At 29.4% G+C, this 22,572-nt stretch overlaps 1 long non-coding RNA gene across 1 annotated transcript; it reads left to right on the top strand.

Annotated features, from left to right (window-relative positions):
- The first annotated feature begins 6,556 nt into the window (after nt 1-6,556).
- Nucleotides 6,557-16,899, top strand: LOC136797094 (uncharacterized). The gene is made up of 3 exons (XR_010844916.1): nt 6,557-6,659; nt 15,092-15,244; nt 16,517-16,899. It is a non-coding gene; the product is annotated as an uncharacterized lncRNA (long non-coding RNA).
- Nucleotides 16,900-22,572: the final 5,673 nt, after the last annotated feature.

The raw sequence follows: 22,572 nt of genomic DNA, 5'->3' as shown, positions 1-22,572 counted from the left end.
ACTAAGCTTCTGAAAAAATAGCCGACGTTTTTACCTCTTAACAATTCAACTTAATCTTACTTGACGTAATTTTTACAGCTGTAATCGTTATAAAGGCGATGACACGGCCCTTTACGAGGAGAAACTTGCTCCTGTCATGCCACGTTCGTTCCAAACTAGCCCACCTTGTGAAGGCCGGCATAGCAACATTATTCTGCTTTTCACAGTCAAATTATAGTAATGTTATAAAATATGATTTTGTTTTTTCCCACCAATTACATGTAGCCATGAATCACTTAGTGTAGAATCTAATATTGCACCTCAAACAAAACTTTCCTCTTTTACTCTATACTCCAAACTTCTAGTATCTCTCTCTATAATAGGTTTTCAACATTTCTACAATTATAACGACTGTAAAAGAACAAAAAAAAAGTAAAATCTCAAAAATCATCTTTACGAATTGATAAATATAAAAATAACAAAATATTAAATAATAGAATTATTTACTATTTACGTATTGCTACCTCAAACCTGTAATATTTCGTAAGTTCGAACAACAACTGTACCATAATTAATTGAAATAGGAATACATTTAATACAATAGGAATACAGTTAATAATTGAAAATAGGCTAATTATTAAATCAAAGTTTTTTTTTTAATGCTTGTTTTTAATTTTCAATGGCTTACAAGTACTAAAATCCTACTTCAAATACCCCAATAATTAAATTAGCTTTCAAAAGTTATTAAAATTTTAATCAACTGAATAAATTAACAATTTAATAAAAAAATGTGACTTAAACAGATCATCCAAGTAGATTAGAAACATAACCATACCACAGACCATTTGAAACATTATTTTTAAGTTCTAAACCTATTTGTAGAAATACTTGTACCTGTAGAAAATACAAGTTTAGAAATATGACTTGAGAAGTAAATTACAAACAAAAAATAAAAAAATACCTACTTCTTATAATTTTTTATCGAATTTCCTGAGTAATGAGATTATAAGATTTTTAATATTACAAGACGAAGATAAGCACGTGAAATCTCCAAATAGTAAGGCAAAATCAATTTTCTGAAATTTGTTAGTAACGCCTTCCCATTGCTATTTATTATGTCCTAACTAATGTCCCTAATTCACAATTTGCAATTAACACAATAATAAGAGTCAAGACATAAAACAAATTAGTTTGAGATGATAATAAGTTCTAACTACTGATTGCAAAAGTTGAAAGTAGGAAAATAATTTTATGGTTTCTCGAATCGAAATTTGAAAATAATTTTCTTGTTCATCAAACATCAAATGAGTTTGTAATTTTAACAATCACAATAGATGGTTAAAGAAAATTACGAAATAAAAAAGTAACATCTAGTCGGACGTAGTACAATATACATAACATTTCTTTTATTGAGTTTTTAGATTGAAACAACTAGTGAACTTTATTGCCTATGATTACATTAATTAACTAACATTTTTGTACTTATTTAATATTTGTACATTTCTTATATAGCACCTCTATATACCTAGACCAATATTTATTATTTAAAGTTAAACAAATGTTATATGACATTTGTACAAAAATTAAAAAAAATTTAAATAAGGAGACTCCATCATTGTCACAGAGCTCTAATAAGGATTAAATCGATATCTAATAAATACCTTTAGTTTTTGTAATGTTTATACCTCTATTCAATTGTTTTATTTATAAACATTTATTAGTCATGTTTGAATTTTAAGATATGGTTCAAACGGTCTATTGCCTTATTTTATAATAATTATTATCTCAATAAAAATTATATTTCCACTTTATTAATAATGTCTACGTAATGTGTATTTTGGTCACATGGATTGCTTCTATTTTGTCTGTAATTAGCAGTATCTATTATTTGTGATTCATTGAAACGAAGTTACATTTAAGTTTTATACTGTGCTGATCCAGTACTGTTGTGTTTATATTTTTCAAATTACTGCCTAAATTTGGATTTAATTTTTTTAGTGGTCTCTCCAATATGTATACATAAAAAACATTTTGTTTTTTGATTGAACCAAAATTATAAAAAAATATTACCTGTATTAGGTGACTAATCGATAGAAATTTTTCTTTATTTGAATGTATACTTGTATACATAATTATATATATATTTTCTTCCAAGTATTTCTTATTTCTTTTTTTTCAAGTACTGATTATTGGATTGTTTTTTCATATGTTTTTTCGAGAAACTATAATAGTTTTTGAATAAAAGTATAATAATAGTTATCCTTTGGCCAGAGTGGAGTCGAAGAAATTGCAGGAGCAGACACCATTCGGTGCAGTTACATCACCTTGAGTTATAGCACTTGGGCCGACCAGTTAATGCTATAAAGATTACACCTACCATCAGAGTGTGATTCACCTTTCAATGCAAAAACCTAAACCTTTGTTTGCTAAGAAGATGAATCTGTACATCACGAATTCGCAAAACTAAAATGAAACATTTTATAACATTCATTGATATATGGTTTTCTAGAAAAGTTTAGATGGTTCCCAGAAAGTACTATTAACCATTATTTTTTTAATTCAAACCTAAATTCATAATCAGTCGACTTAGCAAATAATTGCTATGCTAAGTGGAACACATCCAGAATTTTTTTTCAGTAATGAACATCTTTTGAAATAACTTCCCTAGAATCATTCAAGTGGTGAAATCCATTTTCCTGGTACACGTTGCGAAGAGTGCTGCTTAACCGGTCAGCGAAGGGGAATTTAGAAAGTTGATATCATATTTATACCATATCATCAACATATAAGCGAAATATCCAATTGTTTTTCTTCTCAAGTAGTCAGAGCTCATATAGGTCATAAGATTTTTTTTTTTCCTACTTATAATTACAACTCACTTAATTTACACGTCTGAACTCCCTATATAATCTAAAAAGTTGTTTTTAAAACAATTTATTTTATTCTATTTTTTTTTTTAACCATAATAAATGTACAAAATAATAAAATATTTTTCCAAAACATACCACATGTAGCTCTCACTCGTCTTATTCGTAACGTTTATAGGGATTCCTTCTCGGTCAATTGGAATGGTTGTAAAATCAAAAATGGATGTTCGGATCGATTATGTAGGTGTTATACTGATGGATTACCGAAAAAAATTGAAATTTCATCACTCAAAATTTGGATTAAGTGGTAAGGGGTTACTGAGAGACTAGAGGGGAGGTTTCGTCTGCGTTCGTGCGTCTTACTTTTATCAAGCAAGAAATAATGGCCAAACAAGGTTTCTGTTCATTACGAATCTAAAGATGCATTGCACAAGATCCTTACTGTTTGATGTTCCATTTATAAGTAAGCGTCAGTCGAATATTTTATTCTTATCCCTTTTCACCATTAATTTGTACTTTCTTTAATATTTCTTCTCTTTATCTGTTACTATTACTGTTTTCATTTATTGTTTATAACCTTTAATTTTTACGTTTCATTGTATATCCTTGTAATTTTCCACTTACTTTTTTTTACTTATGTTAAGTGTTTGTATCTTTTTTAGCCCTGACGAAGCCCTGCAACGTGGGGCGCAACGTTGGCTTAAATAAAAATAGTACATAATTTTAAAATTAAATAATTTAAATTCTATCCATTATAGTCTCAAAACCTTTTTTTCTCTTATAAGTCCGACGTTTCGGCCAATCCGACCATCTTCAGGGACAGTCTACTACAAAACAGCTTTTATTACATGTATGATCCTACAAACATTTCAAACTAGTTAAAATTATTATTTATAATTTACCTTTGACAGAATTTATCAACACAATAATGATTTGAAAAACAAGGAGAAGGGTCCAAATCAAACGGCACTAGTACAGAATGCAACCAAAAACCAACATATTTTTTATTTCGAAAATACAATCATTTTACATAAAGAGAATAATACATTCAAAAGGAAAATACTTGAATCCATTTACATATCTGAAAATACTGATTATACAGTGAATTTCAAAACAGATACAAGAAATTTAAACCAACACTATGCAGAGATATTAATTAAGATTAATTTATGAATAATATAGGATAAATTGAATGTGGTTAGTTATAATTAGCCTTGGTAGGAATTTTACTAATGAAATAAAGAGGAAAATTGACAAAAATGTAGTTATAATAAATAATTTTAAATGCTTGAACTGAGTGGAGGAAGGTTACAAGCAGGGTTGTGATAAAAGTTTAAGGAATAGTGTCTGTGATAAATGATTTTGATTTTGTTTTAAGTGAATATTGACTAATTAGGTAATTAAACATATGTGGGATATACTTATTAACAAAAAATATCTTTTACCTAATGTTTTTAATGTTTCATAGAAATTGATGTTTTTGACCTGGGCAGAATAGCCTGCATGGAGTTTTGAGTTTTTTAAATTATATAATTTCAAAGTTGTATTAAGGTAAGGTAAACTATAAATAATAATGTTAAGTATTTTGAAATGTTTTGTAGGATCATACATATAATAAAAGCTGTTTTGTAGTAAATTGTCCCTGAAGATGGCCGGATTGGCCGAAACGTCGGACTTATAAGAGAAATAAAAGGTTTTGAGACTATACTGGATAGAATTTAAATTATTTAATTTTAAAAATTTTACCAGTCTCAAGAAAATATTAAGATTATAAATAAATAGTACATAAGATTACTATTTGAGTGTAATTTGACCACACCCGAACCACATTTCATTTATGATTACACACGGACAATCAGCAATCTTCCATGAAACGTGGTTTTGATTGAACACGGTCCTTCGGACTGACCATCTAGGAGTCCTACATAGAATGGTGTACACAAGTTGGAACTTTATTTAATATTTTCGATTATTATCTTTATTAGTTTATTATTTAACATCTTTGCCACACAATTTGCTAATATATTATATCACTTTAAGGGTTCAACTTCTTTTAAATATTGTATATTTAGAGTATGAAATTTAGTCTTTCCAATTAACTTTAACTTGAGACTTCCCAGTAGATTACATCTTTTCATATCACTTCTCTGAGCAGTTAAGTCTACTAATATTTGTTAGATATTAAGTTGTGTTCGCTATTGATAAGTTTTACTTCTATTAAGTGACTGTGTGCTCTTATTATCGACGTTGTTCCATAAGTTTGTAATATATTGAATTAGGTTGATTAGCCAAATGATCAGTTTCATTCCATCTAGTTTTAGTGTTATTTGTTATGTACTTAAAGAGATGGTTCTGTTTTTTATAGAATAAAGAAAGGAAAATAATGTATATAAGGAGACTTTTTTGGTCTAAGAGACTGGAAAAGAAAGACACCTTGGAAATATTGTCGTCAGAAAAGTTGAATGACAGTAAAATCAAAGATAGATGTTCAGATCAATCGTGTCGGATTAATAATGATGGGTTATCGAAAACCGTTTGAAATCAAACCATTAAAAAAAAAAAATGTTTCACTCCACTTCAAAAAGTCATTTCGATTAACGTGTAAGCGTCCTGCATGTGTTTTTGTCACTCTCCACGACTTAACATGCCTGTATATGGTGTCAAAAATCAGTCTACGTTACTACTCTTAATTTCGAAAATTCGATTTCAACCTGGGAAAATATTTCTCCTTTTCTTTTTCCTAAGGTAATTATGGAATTATTTTATAGTTTATAAGCATTTTTTTTTCTAACAATGAGGCTAATTATATACAAGATTAAGGTTACTTTAGAGGAAGCTATTTTAAAAATTCGGAATTTATACATTTATTTCCCACCCCATATGATTTATAAAGCATATTTATAATATCTTCAGAAAGCTATATCCAGGATGCGTGTGCAAACGCATTTTCACCATATTACCGAATATTTGAAAATAATATAATATAAACATTATTTAACTCACCACGATTTTACGGTCCTGTTTGTTTCACAAGGCAAAGTTTATCTACGCCTTTAACTTTTTATAGACGCTGATAGTCTTTCTATGGACTCAATACGTCAGGAATGGCTCATTTTCCTGAGTGCGGTACCGAGTAAGAGCTTTTTACAACTTTCTGGGGAAAAACCGTTGCGTGGAATGATACGATTTTTTTTTTTAAATAAATAATATTTTTAAAAATAGAAGCATTAAAATATTTCTTTAACGTCGCAGTTGGAAAGTAAATGTAAGTTTTTTTATTATTACTTGTTTGTTCCTGTTGGCACGATAGACCTTGGAGATCTTTGGTGGCGTGCTGTGGTTCCGAAGTACCACAAACACGATTCATGACCAAGTTGTACAGGGCAGGGAATAAGTATTGAAGGATCAAGATGTTATTCGAATCCACAAAGCCTTGGAACCCTCACCCTAACTTGCTCAGCGATCACTTCCTCCACTGGTCCATTCTCTTTTGAAAAGAAAAATGATTGTTGTTTCTCAGACATCAACCCTTACTTTAAATAATATTTATTAGATTATGAAATAATATGTTATAGCGAATTCAGACCAACCTTATTTCGAAAATAATTCGTACTCCCGCGAGGGAGACAGGGAGGGAGGGGGTGGGAGAGAGAGAGGGGGGGGGGTCCACAATCAGTTTATAACAGTACTTTAAATTTAAGAGGATGGTACAGGAGCCAATTTCTTTTCAGGTTCTGATAGAGCAGTGACCAGAAAATAGTCGTACAAAAAAGATGCCAAGTGGATACCAAGCAATAGTAGCCAGATTTAGAAGTAAGTGATAGGGAAACAATGGAGATATAACTTTAAAGTATGCGTCTTAAAATAACTCAGTTCAATCACTAGTCCGTACAATATATTCGAAAGCACTTTTTGCATTCATTATAAAAAATTTTGTATTCAATCAAATAGTGTTATTTGAAATTTGATTTCTGATTAAGAGTGAAATACACGAGTTCCATATATTCGAATTAATATGCAATACAAATTTGAGATTATTTATCTATTACCTATTCAACCAAGCTAAATTTCTATATTTAATTTTATTTATAATTTATATCAACCTATATTATATTAACCTATTTCAAAAATTCTATACAACAGAAATAATATACAACAGCTCTATCTTCACAATATGATTTATAATTGTGTATTGGCTCAAACCGGTTTAAGGTAATCCAATCCTTATAACCATAATTTCATTTTTTTTTCAACTTCACGATCCTATGGCATTATCCTTAATGAGTCAGTTTCAGTCCTCTCTGGAAAGAAAATCCGTTATTGTGTGGCTGAAAATCAAACCCGGCTCTTGATGATTTTATTGAATAACCTTGACCGGTTGCAAAGGAATAAAGTAATACACAATGAATAAAGGAATAGTTTTCCTAAAAATATGAATGTTTTGGAATAGAACAGCGCCGTGATTTTACGTCTCTAAGTGCCTCTAGGTTGGGCTGGTTTTCAAGGATACCAACTACAAGGCGTCATTAGGAGTAGATAGATACTACTACACTTCGGTGGCAAGAACTTTATACAAATATATTATATACTTCACAATGCTTCACCTTGTGTTAATTTTTATTATTTTTTAAGATTTTTAAAATCGTATTGTTTATTTTTTCAGTCATCAGGTATCTCAGCTTAAACGATAATATGATTTATAGAAATGACCCACTACAAATTACAGAATGCTGATAAATATTTTAAATACAAATTCTATACAATATAATAAAACAACTCGTTTAATTTATATCCTTATTTTTTTTCCAAACTAAGCAATTTCTTGTTACACTATAGACAAAATGTATAGAACATCTTTTGATAAAACAGGAACATTGGTAGTCTCACATAAGGTTTACAGACCAAAAAATGTACCAGAAAACACTATCATTATTTATTCGTCCAATTCAGTTTCAAGTCGCCTGTTTAGAATTACGTCTGTCTGTTTGTAATGGGCTTGCGATCAAACATGGAGTTTAATTTTTTTTTTTTTTTTAATTTTATTTTATTATATTTTTTTTTTATTTTTTTTTTAACTTATTTATTTTTTTTATTTTAGTATGTATGAGATCATTCATCAATATCACCTATTGCCCACAACTGTGTGGCAGATTGTAATATCTATCAATAAATAAATCTATCAAGAAAAAAAAAAAAAAAATTTTTTTTTTTATTTAGCACTAATGTTCCTTGAAGTATCGTTAGTATGGAAATTTGTACTTTGTAATTCTGATCTAAGATGACAGTGCCGTATTTGTGAATTTTCTTATAATGAAAATTTAAGACATTCCAGAAGTAAAAAAGCTGACAAAAAAAAGCCTATTAGGCGAAAACTGAAGAAGAAATAGGAGAGTTCATCTTCATAAGGTCCAAACGATCTCAATGATTGCTGCAGGATAGATTCCCATTCGATATAAAACACGTAATATTACGTAATATATAAACACTTTCGATTTTCTTAAAATTTACCATAATTGTTTCTTGAAGTCAAGAAAAGATCGTGTGAGCAGGGATTTTTATTTGACAATTCTGATCCAAGATGGTGGTAGTTCCAATGGACCTACGGTAAGATCGTAAATCTAGTTGTTTCACGGACAAGACCAAACGCATAGTTCGATTTTGATCAACTTTGGCACGAATTTTCCTTGGTTTTATTCAAAAGTACATACAATTTTTTTTTTTTTTACGTAGTAGTACTAATGATGAAGTGAAAAGAATTTTTTCGAGATTGTTTGCAGATCTATAATTTATTTTTTAATATTTACTAATTCTTAATATCTTTTTCCTATTTTACCTGATAAAATTGTTTTATTCAGACTTTTTTTGTTAGTGTTTAAAAAAAAAATATTTTTTTTTATGAAGAGAAAATGTCTGTTTAATAGATTTAAATACATAATCATTCGACTGAACAAGACTTTCACTTGTTCTGTTAACAATAGGTTGTTAATAACCAGCAGATTCAATAATTTAAAAAATTTGGAAAGAATTGTGACATATAGCATTGCCCTACACTTAATTTTTTTTTTAATTATGCCTGAAATCCTCAAATGAAGATCTATGCAACCAAAGAGTGGGAATTTCAAGATTCCTTTCTTAGCGCATATGGGAATCGTTCTGAACCAAGCAGTCTGGGCCCTTCGTCTTAATCCATTCAGCAATCACATTCTCTCCAAACATAATAATTATATATAATATATATATTAAATACTCAAGGTAATATCGACTACAAAAACTTGCATCTCATCAGGAATCATATCGGTTGCTTATATAGACTCATAACTAATCTTCAACGTCTAATCCAGAAAAATATTCAGAAAAAGTGTTTATGATGAAAAAAAAACTAATTATTTGATTGCTTTGAAAAAGAGAACTTATAGAAACAACGCAAAAGGACTGACGGTGTATGTAAATAATTAAATGAAGGAAGGACGAATCGTGACATGGGAAGTAGTTAAAATTACATTAAGCTGCTAAGGTTGCAACCTTTTAGCAAGGAAGGATGCTAGTTTATGGAATCATCAAAAGATTAATGCAAAAACGAATAGTATGAAGTCGTGAAAAAACCATAATCTATAATTATCGCATGGTTGAAAGAGTAAAAAAATACCCGTAATGCGTAAATCCTTTTGTCTGGAAAAATGAGAAAACGGTCCAAAATTATGGATCAATATTCTTTTAATTTTCAATTATTTAAATTTTAATGTTTACGAGCCAATCAATGGTGAAAACTGTTCATATTTAGCTCTCAATATTCCATAATAAATAAGCTTGTACCATTAAAACTGAAGAAGGAAGTACAACTTCATAAGGAATAACTGTTTCTTTACAACTGGTTATGCAAGAAGATGACGTGGTCTGTATCTAAACCCGCTTATTTGTCTCTAACTAGTATTTGAATTTTAATTGTTAAAATTTTGATTATATATATCAAATAAAAACCAAACCTTCCATCTGATACTTATAAAGTATATTTTTGGAAAACTTAGAACAATATTTCGGATTTTAAGCGAGACTAGCTTACTTTTATTATTTTTTTCTAAATAACAGCGAAACTATGCTCCTTACAACAGCTAACAATTTTGTTTTTAAAGTCAATACAATTTAAAATCAAAATGCCTATAAATCTGTTTAAAACCTGTGCGTCTATTAATTTTTTAAAAAAAAAGCTCTAACTATTGCTCCTTTTTCCCAAAAAGTTCTAATTGTTTTATTTTGTGAAGTGTCGTAAAAAATGTTCGCTCTACGATAAGAATCGTACATGACGAATTCAAAATAAATTAATTTAGTTTTAATTTCAGCCCATGAAAGAAGTTTTATGCTGTTTGCATTGTTTAATCATTCTGTTTATCAAAATCTCATAACAAAATAATAACTACAACTTAAGCATTTCAATTTTTGTCTATCAGATTCAATTTTTCAATATTTTTTGTTATCCGTCATTTCAAAAGATCTCTGAGACATCTTGAGCTCTTTATTTCTTATTTATTAATAATTGAAAAAAAGTGCCATTATCGTTTGTACAATGTTGCACGTTTAAAATCTTAAATGTCATCATAAATTCTATAAAAGTAAACTTTATCTAGCAAAACCATTTTTTTTTATTAATCAGAAGGAAGAACCCAGACACAAAAATAATTATTCTGATTTATTTAAAATTAAAAATTTATTATTGATAATTAATCTACAATCCAGACACGAAACTCTTCTTGACCGGTGTTATAATTGTTTAGCTCAAGCTTAAAACAAAATAAAATTTTGCGTTAATGAGACAGAGGCACATACAGAGGCAACAGACAGAGAAGCTATGACGCCCACTGGCGCCATACAAGTTTCTTCCAGACGTAATTTTAGGTCATTAAATGTTAAATTAGATAACCGAAAATGGGACCAAGTTGGCCAGTTATAAAATAGTTTGTTGACCCAAATCGGCAAGGACTTCCACATTCCATATTCAGGATTCGCAGGAAGTGGAAGGCTGCTAGGAAGTCGAAGACCGGTCCTGTCCACTCTCCCTTTCTTTACCATCAGAGCCCCAATGACTTCATTTCACTACCATATTTAAGCTGCACAATATTGAAATATTTTTATCTTCAACCTGTACAGATGAATCCAATTAATTATCATAGACTAATAATCCTTCCAATGCTTTATAAATATTTAAACAATATCCTTTATGACAGTGATCCCGTACCCATAGAAGTCTACAGCTAGCTACAACTAAAACGGAAATTGAACCATCTGGGGCCCACTTACACTTCCGACTTAGCGCAAAAAGGGCCTACCTTGGAAATATTAAAAAGTAAATACTGTTCCCGGTCACTAAGTCGTGTATTTGCCTGTTAAAACCTTTCAGCTAAGCCCAAACATCAGGAAAGATAATAAAATCACGCAATATGAGTGCATAAAGTACATTCCCTCTCTCAAAAAATAATTTGAATACCTAAAAAAATTAGGACCGAAATTTGAGATTTGAATACTCACTTCAAACATCAAAAATCGTGGTTTTTAATTTTACTAAAATTTAAAACTAACACCTTTGAAATCATTACTCGATATAATGTTGTATTTGAATAGGAATGAAAGTTATTTTTTCTAGTGTCAACAAACGCCACAAGTAAGTGAACGGTTCAAATCCAATGACTAAGTAATCAGGAATATCAAAATATTTCATAATAGGATAAGCAAAATCATTTTTGTCGTTGAGAAATTTGGAAAAAATTGAAATTGAAAAGCCATAGTAAGGAATAAGTTCTAGAGGTTGGTACTTCTCAAAGCGAAGTCTAGGAGAAAGTTGAAGTGCTTAATGGACAAACGATCCTGACTTTCTTCTGTGAAGAAGACATTACCAAAATGGGAGTCCACTATTGTCATCCCATCATCACTTAGCTTCCTATTGGTAGTGATTGAAGGAGGCTTTGTTTATTACTTAGGGTGAAATGATGATGGTTACGCTATTTAAACACTGTTTGAGTTATCATTATAAATAATATAGTTATAAATTATACATAGTATATTTTCCCTAAGTATTGGTAAAGCAAAAACATATCGAATTGTATGGAAGTGATTTGATAAATAATTCAGGTTTTTTTTTACAGTAATGTTCACTCATGTGTAGACATATAATCCTTATTGAGGGACACAAGATATTACCTTAAGTGTTTCCGCTATAACATTTCTAAAATAAATGTATATATTCCAATCTCGATAAGGAGTTTGATTACTCCTGATAAATATTTCGTTTGGTATTTTTTATAGTAAATACGTTAAATCCATGTTAATAGTTCAAGTCAGAAATCGAAGTAAAGAGGACAGAAATTATTTATTTACATCAAACCTTTGAAATCATTTTTAAGCATCTGTCCTATACTTCCTAAAAGACCAGAAAATTTAGTTTTATTCTTGAAAAGTTCTTCAAGAGATTTCTTAGTATTTGCCTACAATCGTCTCCTTCTTCCTTTCCTCTCGCGTTGATTATGGCTCTCCAGAACTATTATGTCTTGATGAACTTGAGATCATACAAATAAATTGTCGAAATATACTCATCTATGCGGGATTCGCAGACGTTCTCACGTCTCCAGCTAGTACGTGGTTTCTCCCTGATTTCCGACGACAACACATCCAAGGTGTCTTCCTTTTCTAATCTATTAGAGCAAAACAGACTCCTTATTTACTTTAATCATCGCATCTTTCACTATTTACTCTCAAACTACTAGAATACAACCTACTAAGTGTTTTTAAGAATAAAACTATATGGAATGAAATTGACTCTGAGTAACCAATCCAGACTATAAAAACAAAAAAAAAAACTCGAGACAATACAAAGTTATGGTATATCACATCGAAAACAACAAAAAAATATTGGCAACTCTAAACAGCTGCAAGTAGAACCAAATCACTCAAAAATGGAACATTTGCTTACAACAGTTTAAAATTAAATAACTTTTAATGGAATTTAACCCGCTCATAGAAGTAAGAAAATAAAGTAATTCAACGGGAAAAACTTAGAGTTAATTTGAAAGGACATTGAATTCCAAAGTCTAACTATAAAATATTTAAAATTGATTAAACGATTGAAACATATTAGATACTAGTGCAATATAAATATGAAAGAATAAACAGTAAACAATTAAATGAAATGTGAAATAAAGTACTAACTTTTGTAGATCATTCTATAAAGGACCCCTGCAGTCAGTCGGAATGAAATTCATTATTCAAATGGCAGACTAAGATGACTGACATCAATCACGAAGACTCTCTATACTCTAAGTGTGGCGCTTATAAATAAATGATGTATCGAACGATGTGGATACTCTTAAAACTTTCATTTACAATGTCTGTTTGGATTCGAAATAATCAGAAAGTTTGTTTGGCCATTATTTTCGCAATAGCCACGCAAGAAAAAAGTGAAACGCACGATATGAACGAAGTACTCGCAGACTCCCCTTCACTTTCTCAGTACCTACTATACTTCAAATTTTGAATGATTGGATCAAAATTGTCTCAGTAATTCATCGATCTTATTCAAACATGATCAATCTCATCGTCCATCTTTGTTTTTTGTTTTTTTAAGTCCTTTTGGATTCTCTTTCCTATTTATATTCAAAATTATTCCACCGTGGAGTACTTTAAAAATCAGTTATTTCTTTTCTTATTACATCTCCAACCTACCGTGAAAGCAGTTTCTACAGCGGTGTGTAGATCGTATACAGTGTATCCAATATTTATTTATGTTTTAGCGAAAATCAATTACTTGTAACAGTTATCAAACTGGTATAAAAGTGGCAAACTATATTTTGGAAAATAGCCAGCGAATGTACATGTAATATTTTTTGCATATGCTATTATGTTAATCTAAGAAAAAATGCTCTTGAATTGGAGTGAATTTTGTAAATATACTATTATATATTCATTCCTATTTAGAAGGTCATTGTATTCCGTCACCAAGATATAAGAGGGAGGCCGATAGAGACTTATAGCAATGTTCGAGATAAGATCAACATGCTTAAGGATTAGCGAATTACCACATTATTAAGAAAACAGTATCATTCAAATGAGATGCTTCGCATATGTGAGGCCAGATAAGATTTATTTCGCAGAGCCTCCCTAATGTCGACATTACTTATCTTTTCACGTTTCATCAGAATTATTTATGATTCGTTATTTTTAAACGTTTGTAATGAATATTTAAATAGGAAAGGCTAACCACTACAACGTACGAAGGGTCTTGGGTTCAGTATTTGGTAAAGAACTACTGTTTCTTGTCTAACTGTCAAAGGAGGACAAGTCAGCATACTCATACAGATATATAATAGATACATGATATAGTCAGCATACCCATAAAGAATGAAGGGCCAGGTACCCGAGTAAGGCTGGTTGATCACCAACATTGTCTTCAGACCTCAGAACCGACACACGGCTGATAATAGAGAATAAATTTATTCATTTCTTTTTTCTTTTTAGTGGTTTAGTAAATTAGTAATAATAACTTAAATCAGTAGTCTTAATTTATGTTATTATTAGGATAACTTGACTGTCCATATAAACATGCATAGTCGGTATAACTCTGTCTTAAATACCATCAAAAGGTATTAGATAAGAAAAAACATACAAATTATTTATCTTCAATAATGCAGCTGTTTTATTTATAATAATTGTGTTTTCACTTGCATTTTAGAAGCACTTTCATGGTTTTTATTGAAACCATCAATCGTGTGCACATCCGAATAACTTGATTTTCTCACTCTACCTCATGGCGGCACTGTTATTTATGGCCATTATTGTTTGATAATGTATTTTTTTATTTTCAATTCACATTAGAAGGGTTAATCTACATATACCAAGTATTTAAAATTAAATTAAGTTGATCGCTTGATAATTTTTGAATTTATTTTATATTATATTTTATACCATTTGTACGGTTTAAAAAATACACAGTACACGAACTAATAGTTCATGAAATAATATTTCTACTCAACAATATTCTTGAAAATATGATGTATTAAAATTACATTTTTTAGGTAAGCAAAAAAAAAATATTTTGGCCTTATGATTTAATCCTATAATTAAAGCTAATTCTTAAATTAAAAACTTTCTGTTTTATTCTTAGTTGCAGTAACACCATTGGATGTTTCCTTTCCATGATGTGTTCTAAAATATTTATCACATTTACTTATTGTATTTTTTTTTTTTTTTTTTTTTTTTTACAGTTGTATATTTCAATAAATAAAAATTCTTCCGAGGGGAGTGAGGTGCTGATGTCATAAACTTATGCCATATGGCGGTCTTAAGGACTAACAATACACCCACAACTTCATATCATTCCATTTAAACAAACTATACCATGGAATGATATAAATAGAGTATGTACATGTAAATTTTGTGTTGGCTTATGCAATTTTGTAAAGTTAAAAATTAAGAGTTAATCGTCCTGTTATTATTATCGTTAATTCATTTGTAATTATCTTTTACTGTGTGAAAACGTGTGAACACAATTTTCAATTCTGACAGTTATTGCAGATTTCACAATTGTGGCTCTTATGTTTTCACCTAGATAATAATACTGCCGTTATATAATACCGTTAACTATAAAATATAATTGTGCGTCAATCAATAATAATAATAACAATAACAATAATAAAAATAAAACTAGCCTGTACTTGTTTGTAAGTACTCACTCTCTGACTTTTTGATAACACTATCTCAGAATTGAGAATACTTACAAAGTTGAAATTATTATTGGTGGTCTCCTTAATGTTGTACATATCAAAATCACCAAATGCTAGATTTCGAAAAGTTTGGACTCTAATTAGTAAAAATTTATTTCTAATACCTAAAAGTACAGGTGTCCATGGACCACGTTTTATCTATATATATTTTCTTTTTACCTTTGAGGTTCAAATAGAATCAAGACATTAAAAAAAGGAAGGAAAAATACAAAAAGAAATATTGAGTAAAAAGATCACCGACTGTAACTTGAAAAACATTTTATTTCCTTCTATTAAATAAAAATATTTTTATTGATGCAATATGTTAAAATTACATTCAACTGTATTGAATTTATAGCTATATAATATCAGTTTATTTATAGTACCTATTTAGGTATTTACCACAGTCACCTTTAAAATTTAATATTTCTGAACTTTGAATTTTTGATAATACATACAAAATTATTATTATTATTATTATTATTATGTAAAATTGTAAAGAACAGACTGAAAGTGAGAATTTGAAAAAAAAAAAAAAATTTTAAAAATGTAAAGTGATATATAAATAGTAATAATATATTATGATGAATATTTAAAATGAAAGGGAAAAAAATATAGTTTTATTATATCCAATAAATATCGGATATAATAAAGTATATCTGTTTTTACTTTCATAAAAATTAAAGTATTTGAGCAGAATGGATAAGAAATAAGACAATTATTTTTTCTAATGACTAATTAATATATACAGATGTTAAACAAGTAAATCAATTAAATATAATAAGTAAAATATAACAGTTTTTCTTAAAATGTAATAAGGAATTATCCTATTTTGAGTTTTTATGACTCATAGCTTGATTAATAGAATATAATGTATAGGATATTCATATCCAATACTTTTTACAAAAATTTAAGATTTGTTTACAGAGTTTAGTAGAAAAAGCACAAAGAAAACAACAAACATGCTAAAACACACTCAGTCCAGCGTAGCCTAGCGGACAACTAGATAGTGATCCCAATTGGCAACTCCTACTTAGGAGAGCTGTGAATACACAATTAGACAACAAACAAAAGTAAATGGAAAATAAAGGCGGCTTCAAAAGGAGAAAAAGGGATTCAAATGGAACTTTCTCTGTTTCCTTAGAGGAAAGTGAAACTGTTGTAGTTCCGGTCTCCTATGTATTGTTCTCGAAATTTCAGGATTTTTCGTAACATACACAGCACTACATCTCTTTCAAGAGGAATGTCCTTTAGTTTGAATACATATTAAAAAAGGCAGAAATCACGATAGATTGGCGCACAACTGGTTCTGATTCATGGTCATGATTCAGGTTGCTCATAATGATTTAGTTTCAAACCTTTTACGAGTAGAACCAAAACAAAAAATAATTAATATTATTAAAGTATTAAAAAAAATAAACTTTATTCTCCCAAACTGTAGTAAATAATCAACCATTTAATATTTCGCTAATTGAAGAATCATCAGGACTATGATACATGAGATCACTTTAATTGAAAACAGAGATAACATATCTCATATCAGCACGCTAAAAAATACTAACCAAATGGGAATAGTAAATCATAATAAATTAGTTTTGCATACACTAGCATAAAAATTAATATCAATATAATTGTCACAATTATTTATTACGAAAAAACAGGAGTATAATAGTGCAGTAGAAAAACAAAATAATTCAGGGTTGTTTTACCCGCACAATTCTATATACACAATACTATATTAATCATATTTTGATTGATATATGGGTTTGAGATAAGCCCTAAAATTATTTGTGTTATTGTATTTTAATTCCGTCCTCCCAGAACTTCTTAAATTTTTACGCAATGAACTCACCAGTATTTTGTAGTCCCCGAGTGAATTAAAGTGTTTCTCGTTAAGAGAGTTTTAAAGGGCCTGAAATAAGTGAAAATCTGTTGGGGCAAGGTCTGGTGAATAGGGTGAGTGAGGGATCACATCGCAGCCATGAAGTATCGTGATGGAATACTATGCCTTTGCGATTATGAGACACAAATCATTTGACACACTTGCATGAGATATGTTAAGCGTATCTGCGATATCCCGTGTCGTAGAGTGAGGGTTGTCTGTGACCAATGCTTGAATTTGGTCATCAACAGCTGAAGGACGGCCCGAGCGCTTTGCGTCAGAATTTTCAGTTTTGAACCGAGCAAACCACTTACGGACGGTGCTTTCTCCCAAGGCATCATCGCTATACACACTGCAAATTTTGTTAACCGTCTGTGCAGTGGATTTTCCTTTTCAGAAATAAAAAGTCATAAAATGATTTTTTTCTTCCATTTTGAGCAAGCAAAATACCACTTAAAGGTAAGGAATCTAGGTTGAAACAGATGAACCTTAAATAACCCTTTTTTTAAAAATATGTAAACATGATTTTATTAACATAGAAATATTGAAAAACGCTACGGACTTATTTTAAAACCCAATAGATTAGTTAATACGACATTTACTATAGTATAGCATATCCAATCTACGCGGAGTCCATCAGTGCTATCTTTTTTATAGGATGAGGGCTGTGATGGATTTTTCTGCAGGGGATTTCAATGAAGAAATGATTTGCACAAAACTTCAGTAAATTGAAGAGGAAAAATTGAACTCTGGAACAACATAATTTCTTATATTTGGAACGAACAGTATTTTTTTAATTTTCTTTTAGGAAGAATTGGTCAATAAAGGCACAAATATGTAAAATTGTTCTAATTAAAGTAAAATCAGACTATCTTTTTAATTTATTTTTTATTTAGTTCACATATTGTAACAGGCAAATTTTTTTTTCTTTTCCCTTCCATAGTAGAGCTATAGTATGATCATATTAATATATCTTGTAGATTCCATGCTATATTGCCTGTAATACAAAGGTTTTGTGAAATTTAATGTAAGCATTAAGGATAAAAGAACAATATACACTAAGAACAACAAAATAGATAACATTATTTCATTTTTAGCTACAGGAACCAAAATATTGCAAACACCAATCCCCAATATTCGCCTCCTTGGACGGAATACAAACAAGCAAACCGAAAAGAGTCACGTACGCTGGGACCTGAAACTGTTTTAGAATTTGACCAAAGCTTTCTTCCACTTAACGAATCTGCTCACAGTACCTTTCTCCGCCCTCGTAACTCAGCCATCATTGAATATACTATTACTCCTTACTGTGTTACGCAACCTCTTCCCCAGTGTGTTGTCTTCCACCGCTCGGCTTTCTATGGCTTAATAAACCATTCCACAACAATGAAGATATTGCGTGAGTCGATATCGTATATGCATATTAAATGACGATTAATAAGTGTTGGAGAACAGCGAACAAGATCAAAAAGGAGAAACATTTTGTTTCTAATAATGATAATAGCAGCAGGAATTCACGAATAATGATTCCCGAAATTGAATGATGAGAAAGCTAGCAATATTTGCATACAGGTTCAATATATCTAGATATATAACCAGAGCCGATCCAGATCTGTTATAACATCTGTATACTTGTGGTACATTCGCTACCCGTTCTGGTACACGATCAGATGGAATGAGAGTAAAGCCAAGGATGGAAGCTCAGATTGATCGTGTAAAGGTAATACTGATGAGTTACAGAGAAAATTTGGAAATTCATTCTTATAAAAAATTTGAAATTTGAAGTACTAATTTCCTGTAGATTTAGGAAAATATGACATATTTCCTTTATGCGTGGAAGTACAGAAATATTTCAATTGTTAATATCTACATGTAAACAGTACATAACATAGAACCAAAAATTCTTTCCAGAAACTGAAGATCATATAACCGCTCCTAAATAAACAAATCTATAAGTAAGTTGTTAGCTGCTTCTAGTTGCTCGTCGGGACTTTGGGGTGTTAAATCCGGACGTTATCAACGCCCATAGCAGCGTCTAGTTCGTTACAACAAACAGTTGATCACATAATGGTAATATGTGATTAATTATTTTTAATATAATATTAGAGTATAATTAAATAACATTAAAATATAATTGATATAATATTAAAAAATGTAATTTTTTTATTATATTAGAATATAATTAAATTATATTTTAAGAAAATTATAACGAAATGATTAACTTGATACATACCCTCACACCCACCCTAGGTACTAAACAATAATTCTGTTAAGGGAATAGAAATATTTTTTCTTACTTCGATGTGACCTCATTAAGAAAAACTAGGAATCTATACCCGTTAGGAAAGCTGCATAAATTAACCATTTAACAAACCCCGAGGCAAATGAGCTTTACAAACATTGTTCAAGAGCTATTTATGCTGGAGTATTTTACAATATGTAACTTCCCTATTGTGACAACTTGTGCAGCAATCATAAGCATAACTGATAACTCAATCCATAAAAACATACAACAAAATTAGAAATAATAAACCCCTAAATAAAATTTGGATTTGTCGTCCTTCATATTTATAAACCTTTAAATCTAATTTAAAGCTATTCTGAACAGGAAATATGCTGAAGTAAAGTACATTTTTCTGTTAATAGATAGTAACAGCACTTTTTGTCACCAATATCTTGAAAGGATTCTGTAATGGACTGACATAAGATGACTATCCTTACATAAGGGACTTCTCCCCTTAATTCGTCCCCAATTATTTTTTTACCACAGGCTGTGTATTCCTACACCTTAATTAATTAACACGTATATATTTTTTTATTATTACAAATTTCGTTTTAAATTATTTGATTTTTCTAATTTATTATTTTTTTATCCTCTATTATTAATAAACTTTTATAAAAAAATAATAGTTATTCTTAATATGATGATAATATTTTTCTTATTGCGTTATTTTATTTAAAACAAATGTCAATTTCTAGCTATTCCATTCAATATATTCATTTATAGTACGAATATATAGTACGACTTTTTTCTGAGTGTAGTATACTTTTTAATTATGTTAAAATTGTATTTCTTTCAATAAACTAGTTTTATAAAACTTCTCATATGTATAATATACACACTAGGGCATGTATTATTACAGAGAAAAATATTCATACGTTGGTATAGTTCAAAATCGAATCATTCCATAAAACACAAAAATTCAATTTACTGCCGCTTCGCAGTTGATAGTGGCACATCTGAAAAAAAAACAAAGTTTTTATTTTATTTTTAATCAGATGTTTACCAAAAATAGTACCGTAGAAAGGTGTGTTACTTTCTCTACTGAGGTCTTCCTTTTTTTATTTATGAATAAAAAGAGTTTATGGCGAAATCAATGGAATAAGTCAAATACAAAATAAATATAATTTATTTTTGTAAGATTTGTCACTGTTCAAAAATCGAATTATTTTTACTTGAAAATTCAAACTGATGATAAACTACGAGTTTGTAGCTATTACATTTTACAGTATAACAGTTTTTTTTTCATTTTACTAAGCCATTATAAATATATATATATTCCAAATCCAAATCTTACAGGTATTTCTAAAAAGTCAATAAGTAATTTAAATTAAGATTATCTATTAATTTTCGTTTCAATAAAAAACACATTATCTCAGGCCTATTTAGTCTTAGTTATAAAAAAATGATAACTTTTTCGATTAGTGAACGACGCAGACAAACCTACGATTGATAGAGAGAAACATTTATTTTAATTTTACTTTATTATTACTAAACAAATTTTCGACAAACAACTTTTGTTTGTCTGCCGAGAAGTTTCTTTAAACATAGAATACAAGAATGAATAAACGTACAAACTTTAACCAAACTGATTAATTTTTATCCGACTACGGTGAAGGCAACAGGAAAAAAAAAACAATACAGAGTACGCTATAAAATGAAACATTTCTTCGTTTAATAATAATTGTTGTATATTCTGTATATAAACAAAAAATGACAATTGGATATTTCCTAATGACAGCTCAAAGCAGTAACGCCATCAAGTCACGCTTTCACCGCTGAATAAATTAAACGTTTGCTATTTACAAACATTTTGTAAGGCGGAAAAAACAGTTTTGAAATTTCAATAACAATACAGCTCGTTAGTAATAAAAATAAAAGAAAAATGAAGCCAGCGAAATGTAACCCGATATTCTCATGGAACTGTGTGAATAATTGTTTATTATTTTAATTTTTTTTCATGAAGAATGAAAGAAAAGAAAATGCGGTGACTTTTGTTTTTCCCTTTCTCCTTCAGTGGCATTCCAAGGAAAAAAGAAAATTCCTGGGAGGTCTGGGTAGCAGGAGGTCATAGGGCCTAGAAGCTGGGCCCGTACCTACACCGCCTTTCTACCATCCTGATACCCTCTCTGTCCTTTTCCAACATTTCCACAAATTTTTAGGATTTCCCTCAAATCGAAGAAAAAATAAATATATTAAGATGGCATTTGAATTAAATTATCAATTAGTCAATCCGAAAAGAAAATTTTAGAAAATATTCATATATCTTAAGACATGTAAATATATGAAACCATGCATCTAGACTGTGTACCAAACTCGGTTAATCGAAAATTGAGCTCAATTAAAATATATTAAATAAATAATATATGATATCAAAGTATTTCAATATATATAATTGTAATATATTTCAACTTAATACTTTTGTATCAGATTTTCAAAATTAATAAATAAATAAAAATTCCTTCTTGAAGTATTTACAAAACTACAGTGAGGAAAATTCATCGATCTTAAAATTATTATAGCATAAATAAACTATATTCTATTTTTTATAGTCACTATATTTTTTACGTTAGCATATATACCTGTAGATATAATAAAAAGTATTATATACTGAATTATTTATAAAGATACCTAAGGAAGTACAGCACACACGCACATACATAACACACACACATACAAAATATATGTTTATTCTAGTAACAAATAAATATAGTTGAAAATTGATAAAAATAAAAAATATACAGAAAATTTTACTCTTTGTAGAAATTCGCTGATTACCTTTTATCGCCTACTTAAAACTATAACGTGAATTAAATTTAA

The sequence above is a fragment of the Halyomorpha halys genome, unplaced genomic scaffold (genome assembly GCF_000696795.3).
Source record: "Halyomorpha halys isolate HHAL.00 unplaced genomic scaffold, Hhal_1.1 Scaffold582.1, whole genome shotgun sequence".
Classification (NCBI taxonomy): domain Eukaryota; kingdom Metazoa; phylum Arthropoda; class Insecta; order Hemiptera; family Pentatomidae; genus Halyomorpha; species Halyomorpha halys.
This window is presented reverse-complemented; position numbering and strand designations above follow the sequence as displayed.